Source organism: Octodon degus, unplaced genomic scaffold (genome assembly GCF_000260255.1).
Source record: "Octodon degus isolate 3935 unplaced genomic scaffold, OctDeg1.0 scaffold00053, whole genome shotgun sequence".
Lineage (NCBI taxonomy): Eukaryota > Metazoa > Chordata > Mammalia > Rodentia > Octodontidae > Octodon > Octodon degus.
Window position 1 is genome coordinate 7929687 of NW_004524629.1, and position 9421 is coordinate 7939107.

A 9421-nucleotide genomic window follows, 5' to 3' on the forward strand; every position below is an offset into this window, starting at 1 on the left:
CAGGGCTGGCTGGCATGTGGTGCTGGGGGATTGAACCGCGGTCCCTGATGCTTTTGCTAAGCTTGTTCTAAGTAGGTGCTTTAGACCACTGAGCCATCTCCCCAGCCCAATAGCACTGATTTTTTAGGTGTTATAAAGAAAAGCCCATACAAGCATGAAACCTGTAAGTTCTAAGTAGTCTACAGTCCTGTCTATACCAACACATAGATTCACCCAGACATAATCATTCATTCAGACTTCAAACATCTGAGTGCTGTGATGCATGTCTTAGGAGATCCTGGAGACAGAAGGAAAAATAAGACACAAACATTATCCCTGAGCTCAAGCCTTAGTTGAAATACATCCTTTGAAGCAATAGCAGTAACGTGAGAAGTAGCATTACCCAGATATGCATATGAAATCTGCCATTAAAATATGAAGGAAGCAGTAACTCAATGTCTGAAATGACTCGACTGGGCTTTTTTATGAATGCTAAGAACTGGGTGAAAATCTCTAGTAACCCCTGGCTTCCTCTAGCTCCAATTCTAAGTTACATACATCCTTGTGCCTAGAATCGTTAAAGGACTTTTAATAAACACTGCTATCAGAAAGGGTAAGGTATAAATATACTAATTTCTCCTTGAGTAATAAGAACTTTCTAACATGCAAAAATTTTATGGAATGTCTCTAGAACTTCTGCAAAATCAAGAGCTTAAAACAATTTGCCAATATTTTATAAACGTCTTGTTCTTTCCTTTTCACTGTCTCATGTATTACACAGCAACAGGGACACAAGGTGGCACTGTCGTGCTGACATTCATTTTAAGGCCTTTTCTAAATAGACAAATTAGAAAGAAGCAAAAGCCTTATTGTGACAACTAAAACCAGAGTTGTAATACTGGCCTTATCCTAGAACTGCCAGCATTAATAGCTGCCTAAGGAGGAGCAAATAATTTTGTATTTATGAATATCACATCATGCCCTTATACAAGAGAAGATATTCTCGATGGCTTCTCCAAAATGTCATGTCTGTGTTCATGAAGGTATTCAAAGACATATACTTAAAATCTGCCAGTAAAAACTCAGAAGTGAGCTGTTTACCACTGGCAAGCTGTGGACATGGATCATCTCTCCATCTAGTGGCCAGTAGAGAGAGTGGAACCATAGTGGCTGTGTTGCATTTCTTACTTAAAAGCAGCCTTGTATAAACCATCTATAGGCAATTAATTAAGTCTGTCTGACAAACAGCAGTTTTTGGTTTATTGCATTTATTATTTAATCATTGAACCCAACAATATATTGTGACACGTACTTAAATAAAGAACAACAATTTCAAAATGAAAGTGCTTGGGCTTCCTTTATTCTACCATCATTATCAACCTAAACTTTTCCCCATATATCTGTAACTTCAAAGCAAGAAGGAGGTGTATGTATACATGTATCTACCTACAATGAAAGCACCCATTCTTTACTTAAAAAGGAACTGTCCCCTATTTTATAGGAAAGAAAACTGATGAATAGAGAGATTATGATTTACTTAAAGTCACACAGTCAGAACTGAAAAACAGGCCTCTAGATTTAACCACTAATTCCTTTTTGGCATTAATTAATACCTCTTGATTCACCACAAAGTGTTTTTTGTACTATATTGTACTTTTAACATACCAGAAAAATAATTTTTAAAACTTTTATTCACGTATTTTCATGTTTGTCACTAAATCTCTGTGTATAATTTCTATCACATTTTCATATTTATGGATATATGAGTATGTGAACAATATTATCTTTAAAGTAAATAATTATTCACAACATTCAGAAATTAAAATAGCCAAGTGGGCAAGAAATGCCATTCAAAGGTGCTATAGAAAACCAGTTTCAGAAAGTGTTTATGTAAAACTAAACCTGAATTCATTCCAACAGATGGAAAGCTTAGATTTTTGTTTTGCTTGATATAAAAAATATTTGACTATGAGGAAACAAACATATTAAGTCCATCACTTCATTCATTTTATTATATTTTAATGATTATTTATTTATTTGGTACAGGGTCTCTCTACCTAGCTCAGACTCATAGTGATACTCCTGTCTCAGACTCCCCTGCATTGGGATTACAGGTATGCACCACCATGCCCAGTTTCAGTGGCTGGCATTGTGTGCCCAGGGTTCCAGGACCAGTATAGCATGAACTACTGGGAATCAAACCCAGATCTTTACGTTTGCCAGGCAAGTGCTTAGAAGAAAGACCACCTCCCTATCTTCCAAGGTCACTTCATCCATTTTAATTCAGCTCATAATGTTCTTTGTTCTGCGTGTACTTTTTGGGAATACTTGGTTAGGAAGGCCTTTTAAAAAAAATAAGTGAAATCTATCCACCAGCTATGGAAATCTATTCACACTACTCCAAACTCAAGGATCAAAGGGAAAAAAAGTATGGAGAAAACCTGGTTGTAAATACACTACAAGTTTGAGTTGTTTTAAGTTCTTTTGTCATCAAGTATTAGTGGTCTTGGAAACCATCATTAGAATCTGTCTTGGGGACAGAGAGATTCTAGAATTTTGCATGTGTTTAAGACAAATGGGTAAGTTATATACAGGTATGAACAGGTCAAGGGGCTTTTATATGATGTCAGAAGTCTTTCTCTTTAAGCTTCTACATTTAAATGTTTCAAAAGTTCTATCCCCTCCACCACCACTACTTATCTCAGCTTATCTTTATTTGCTTCTTAATCATCTGTATTCTTCTGATGAGGAAATCAAGATCCTTCTTGATTTGAGTAGCCAAAAGAACTAAAGCCAAGGTACAAATGACCAAGATGAAAACATGAGTATAGAAGTGCAGAACCTGTATTCATTAAGCCAAGAAGAATTTAGTGTAGAGCCAGCCAAATAGCTCAGCAGACTGAAGCGCCTGCAAGTAGATGAAGGAGTCAGGAGTTTGATTCCCAGGCCTGCCACACTGGCCCCACTCCCAGGGTGCACTGAGATGGCAATTGAGACTAGGCATGGTGGCACGTGCCTGTAATCCCAGCTCTTGGGAGGTTGTAAACAGACAGATCACTACAAGTCCAATCTAGTAGTGAGACCCTGAACACCCTGTAGACCCTTCTCTAAAAAAAAATAAAAATAATTTTTAAAAAAGAATTTACTTTTCAATAAATTAACAATTAATGACTTAATGTAGGATAGGAATGATAAATTCATCACATCTTGAGACAGAATACTCAAAGCCAGAAGTGTTTCTAATACTAGAAATTAATAGGAGGGAAAAGCAACAGTCGTAAATAGTATAATCACCATTATGACATATTTGTCTGGCTTCTATTTAAACAAAAAGAGAAACATATTGTAAGTATTTAAGTAAATACCTTGATGTCTAAATAGGTTGCTTTGTTTATAATGATAGTAATACGTTTTTCATTTATATGCATACGTTAACTACAAATTACACAGCTAGAATATTCACAGCTTTCTATTAGTAATAGATTTTTAGGAAGCTTTAACTTGGCACCTGAAAAAAACTGGTAACATTCCTTAAATTTTTTCAATAATATTTCTTTTACTGGAAAAAAGTTCATATTCCAGAATGAACTGCAGCAACAAATCACAACTGATCACAACAGTAATTCACCAAATATTTTTAAAGAAAAGTTAAAAACAGTCACTATACAAGATAATTGGTTTAAAAAATTAAAAAATAAAGCCCTTTAAAAGTTAAATTATGGCTTTAAAAAAAAAAAGTTTATAGTAACAGTTTCCAGGCTGGGGAGACAGCTCAGCAGGCTAAGTACCTGCCTGGCAAGTGCAAGGACCCAAGTTCAATTCCTGGTACCCCATGCTATGCAGTCCACCAAAACTGGGCATGGTGCGCATGCCTGGTAATTCCAGCACTGGGGAGGCTGAGATAAGAGGATTAGTAGGAGTCCATAGCAAGACCCTGTGGGAAATAAACAATAAAAGATTAAAAACAAAATTTTCCCTATGGCTAAAATTCATTGTTATTGGCATTTCTATCTTTATAGTTTCAGTATATACTTTCACCTTTTTAGCATCAAAAACCCCAAAAACAATTACCTAATTTTATATTTACTGAATATAAATTCTAACATTAGTAATTTAGCTTGAAAACTTTTCCTTTTTTTATGGTACTGGGAATTGAACTCAGGACACACACTTGCCAGGCAGGCACTTATATCACTGCACTTTTTCTTCAGCCCCAGAAAACTTTTCAATAAATTAACACTTAATTGCTTAATGTAGGATATGAATGATAAATTCATCACATCTTGAGACAGAAATATTCAATGCCAAAAGTGTTTCTCATACCAAACATAATGTATTTACCTTTTTATCAGAGTTATAAAGTTAGGACTAGCTATTCAGAATTAACTATATATTCAGTTTCATCTGAGATGGGTCAGTGAACTTATAATGCTGCTCTTCTCAGTATTTTGACCTGGCAATAGTAGCTAACTTGACTAGTCAAGGCAGTCACATAAGAGCTGCTTTTGTTAATGCCACTAAAAAACACAGCTGCAGTGTCAGTTGAGTATCAAGATTCCAGAAAGGCAAGATCCATGTCTCCAAGCTGATTACTTTCAAGTGAACAGAAGCACCAAAAGGCTTGCTCCTAGAGTAGAAGAGAGATTATGAAGCTAAAGTTGAGCATAATTTATTGATAGTTAACATACCACTCACTCATTGTTTTAGTTGAACAGCTAGAGTGGCAGAAAAGCCCCTTTTTCTTATAAACCCTTAAACATTGTTTTCAACATCTGCTTTAGTGGCTATTATTACATCATAATAATAGTGTTATTTCTTCCCAAAGACACAGAAACTTGCCTCTGTTGAAATTATAAAAAAGTTGAGAACATAATTGATATCAATATTATCTGATGATTAAATGTGAAAATATGAAAATATAAATGCAGGTATTCTCTAGAATTTCTAGAAGACAGCTATTGCCTTTGGGGTGTTGGGGAAAGAAAGGACCTTGATAGCTATTTGGTATTAGATATAGTTCCTGAGAACTCTGCAAAATGCTAGAAATTATTTAACAGATGAAAATGTATGAAACAGTCTTCTCAAGGAAATCAGAAATTTCAGGGCTTGGGAGATAGCTCAGTAGAATAAGTGCTTGCCTGGCAAGCCAAAGGGCCTGAGTTCAATCCCCAGTTCCACCAAAAAAAAAAAACAAAAAAAAGAAATTTCAATTTTTGTAAGATGATCTATGAACACTAAATTTGAAGTTTTAAAGCAAAGTATTAAGCGGATAATACTGACCCTTTGCAAACAGTCCCCAGTAATTATTTAAGATAGTCAATTTTAAAACTTTATTTCTAATTTTAATAACTCTTCAACATATACACTTGTACAACTGCTAGTATTTCCTGTCCTTGATGTAGGACAAATTGTTCCGGTGTAAGTTAACATACGATTTCCATAATTGTTTTTAATAGCAACATGGCTATACAAATGAAAATACCTAGATTCTCATTTCAGTGCTCTGTGCTTTTTTACACTATCTTAGATCCTTGCTACTTAAGGAAGTTAGGATGGGCATACTATTTTCTTTCATAAAAACTCAAGCATATTTTTTACGAAAGCATCATAGTTTATTAAAATGTTTCTAAAGCTGCCTCTAAATCACATTCAATGCTCATTTTCAACATTTCAAAATTTATACTTAAGAGGCCATCTTTAGGGCTGAAAAGGCTGGAACTGGCAGCAAAGAATGTCAACACCAGGGGGCCAGCCAGACAGCTCAGTGGACTAAAGTGCCTGCTGAGGCAAATGCATGGACCTTGGTTGGACCCCTGGCACCACATGCTGTGCCAGCCCAGCCCTCAGGGCAGACTGAGCTGGCCAGAGTCCCAGCATGATGGCACACGCCTGTAATCCCAGTGCAAAAGAGACTGAAAACATGAGGATCACTATGAATGAGTCCAAGCTGCGTAGTGAGACCCTGTAACAACCAAATACATTAAATAATAATAAAAATAAAAATAAAATAACATAAAAGAATGTCAACATCAATCCTTACTTCACCAGAAAAGATCACTAGTTAGCACTAAGAGGCAGATGATGCTTCCACACACCTTGCCAGACCCTGGGGCAACACATTTGCTTAGGACCTAAATTTGGCTTCCTATGTGACAGTATGACCAGCCTCTACTCAGGGTTGGGCCTGTCTATGAACACATCCACTGATAATTTCTATATTTATAGAAAGCCAGAACATGTGTAGATAATCACACAATTGGATATTTATGTAGTGCCAGATTTTATGAATACAGGAATTTGTTAATTAGCACAAGGACTAATAATTAAAATTCAAAAATAGATAAATAAACAGGAATGCCATTTATTCGTTAACATTTCAGGGGGAAAGTATGCAGCTGCTATCATTTTGATGAATATAGGCTTCTTCAAAAAAATATAAAAAAGGAAAACTATTTCCAATTTTTGAAATCCTAAGAAGATCCAGGAAAGCATGTCTTTATATTAAAAATAACCATAGTGATTTGCTCCTTAAGTCAAAAAAAGTTAAAACACACAAACTGGCATGTGCTTAGCACATGAATTATACTGCTTGGTATCCCAATTTTTTGATCTGTTTCAAATAGTCAATGTTGATTTTCATCAGATAGGAGTTAAAAAGCACATTCACATCACTCAGAACCAAATCATTTTAGCTATGGGGCATGGCAAACCATGAAATAACTGCTTTAGAGCACTTCCTCCTGTGGGTGTGTTAGATAACTGTCTGCTACAACATTAAAATGAAACACAGTGTGACCTGACCAAGACTTCAGCGATCTAAACAGGCACATTTATGTGCTGACAGGAAGAGCCCACCACAACCAGCAAGGCTAGTTAATGAATTTTTCTGGCACACTATAGCCCTCCTGTGATGCAAGCCTTTCAGCTTTCCAAATCCCTATACAGCAGAGCACACTGGTATTAAGTTTACTTATGCACATTTTACAATGTCCTGCTGTATTTAGATTGGGAATGTCCCTCTCAGAAAAGGGCAAGATTATTTTTATACTAAAAATATTTTAGATCTACTGAAGGCTAAGGATTGCAATGCAAAAAAATCCCATGTATACATTCTAAAAGATAAAACCACAAAAAAGGACTAATTCTTTTAGTCATTAAAAAATGACCTAATTTTATTCTTTCTAGAAGTTTAAAAGAAATTTTTATTTTCCATTGAGAGCTTCTCCATATTTTTGTTTGTGTTTAGACTTAATGTAAAATTTTTAGAAATATCATGTGTGAAAAGAATTTCATTGATACATCCATATATATATATCTGTGCATAAACCTACATAAATACACATAAATATTTCCACACATGCATACAGAAAAAGAGAATGACTAGTCTGAGGTATATACGAAATATTTCTTTGTTAAAAAAAGTCAAATTTCGGATAGTTCTCACAATAGAAATAAAGAAAATGACAGGTGCATGAGATATGCACATTTTTGACCTATTGGTTTTGAAACAAATTTTGAAATGGAAGAAATCATACCATAGTGTGTACCACATTAACACACGTTTCCAAAAGTCTTCCCCCAGAGTTCCCCCTAGACCTTCGGGAGTAGAATCTTTGACATAACCTAATGAAGTATACTTCTTTGTACTGATTTTGGTGAAAGCAGGCATTTCCAGCTTTAAAAGACAGTTAAGGAAATAAACAAATTAAAAGTCAAAGCATAAATTTTTTAAAAGAAGACCTAAAAAGAGACTTTAAGCAGTAAAAGTTCACCACCCTCCTAGAATAATGGATTTTAAATAAACATTTTACTAGGTTTGAACCTTGAGAATGTGTTTGAGAATCTGCTCTATAGTCCCAGGTGGATTAAGAATATTGCTTTATGGGCTTCTTTGTGTTATCAGAGAGGCCTAATGGAATTAAGAGAAGAAAAAAATGTCTGCCACTTATATTAAATAATTTATTACAAAAAAGGTGATTGTTATTACCAAAGATCCCTACAGATAGCATCCATTTTCTATTATTGCCCATGTACTCAATACGCTGTAAATATTTATGTCATACTATCTTACTGAATTTTTATCAAATATTTAGAAGTTTTACTTTCAGACAAATCCAAATAAAATACTATTAAGAAATCTATCTCAAATTAACTTTGCTCAATGACTCCATTGAATGTCGAGGAATACTATTCTGAAAAAACTCAATAATGTCATTTAGTTTAAAACATAACTTTTCCCACTATAAAAAAGACAAAAGTAAAAAGAGGCAAAAAAGTACTTCAAAACTATACTTTAAATAATAAATATATTATTTATGGTCCCCTCAATGTAAAATGAATACTCACAGTTGTTGCTTAAAATGGCCTGATACAATACACAGCTTCTACTTTGTAAAAAAGATGGCCAGTCCCCACTCCTCCCTCCCAAAGCATAAATAAACAGCAACATACTAAAAGGAAACTAACTGTTTTAAAATAAAAACTACTTGTCATGAAAGTTTGCATTCTTCTAGCCATATAAATATCCCTGTAAATGCAGAAGTCCATCTGTAAAAGTTAGAAAACAGAGTGCCTCATTTTTTTCAAACTGTATCTCCAAGATGCAATATTTCTACATGTGATGACAAAAATAAATACTTGATTCTTACCCACCCTCAGCAATTACCCCTCACCTTACGGCCAATACTACCACATAAACATGTTGGCATAAGTATTCAACCTGCTTCAAGGGTATAAACTGTAAATATGGACTTTAAACTTCAGTGCAAAACAAAGAACAAAAGTCTCACTTTAGTAATACCCACACTGGCACTGCAGCTAAAACTCACTGGCAAATAACTAACAAAACCCACTTAGCAATAAATAGGATAATATGACATATAGACAGACAGATGGAATTGCATAAACAGACAAGAAAAGCAAAGAGACAAATATACAGAGTAGTTTGTTTTAAAAGAGTTAAAGATTCTGATTTATTTGGTACTTTTTTGATAAAAATAGGTTTTTCTGTAATTATTTTTAAAGTAATAAAAGTGAATCACAAGGTCACACCCTTCAACAAGTATGAAGGAAATTGCTATAAGCTAGGCCTCCTATAGATGTTTCAAATTTTAAGCTAGCATTAGCTCTGTCAAATTTAAATATGGAAATTGAAATTCAAGGAAGAAAGAATAAAAAGCATTTGGGACTAAAGGAGATGGTAGACAGAGGGGGGACTGAGGAAGCAGGCTTTATTTTTTATTTTTTATTTATTTTTTTTTTTTATGAAAGTTGTCTGCCCTACCTTCTTCCCCAGCGCTGAGTTTCTCTTCTCATAATCGATGTCTCCCTGGAAGTACAGTGTGAGTGGTAATGACTGCCTGCCTCCCTAATGAGTCCATTTTCCTGCTCTTGATGTTGTGTATATACACACACTGCAACCTACCTTACAAACCACAGAGAC

At 34.7% G+C, this 9421-nt stretch overlaps 1 protein-coding gene across 6 annotated transcripts in view; it reads right to left on the bottom strand.

Moving 5' to 3' along the window:
* The window catches only part of Zbtb20 (zinc finger and BTB domain containing 20), a 1008106-nt gene that overhangs the window by 960290 nt on the left and 38395 nt on the right, over positions 1-9421 (bottom strand). For 5 of the 6 annotated variants that reach the window (XM_023717591.1, XM_023717596.1, XM_023717585.1 and 2 more), the window contains exon 1: positions 9263-9364. The exons of the other annotated variant lie outside the window; for it this stretch is intronic. The gene's annotated coding sequence lies outside the window, so the exon portion shown is untranslated. Of the gene's footprint in view, positions 1-9262; positions 9365-9421 lie in introns of those variants that run through there. 6 annotated transcript variants of the gene reach the window in all.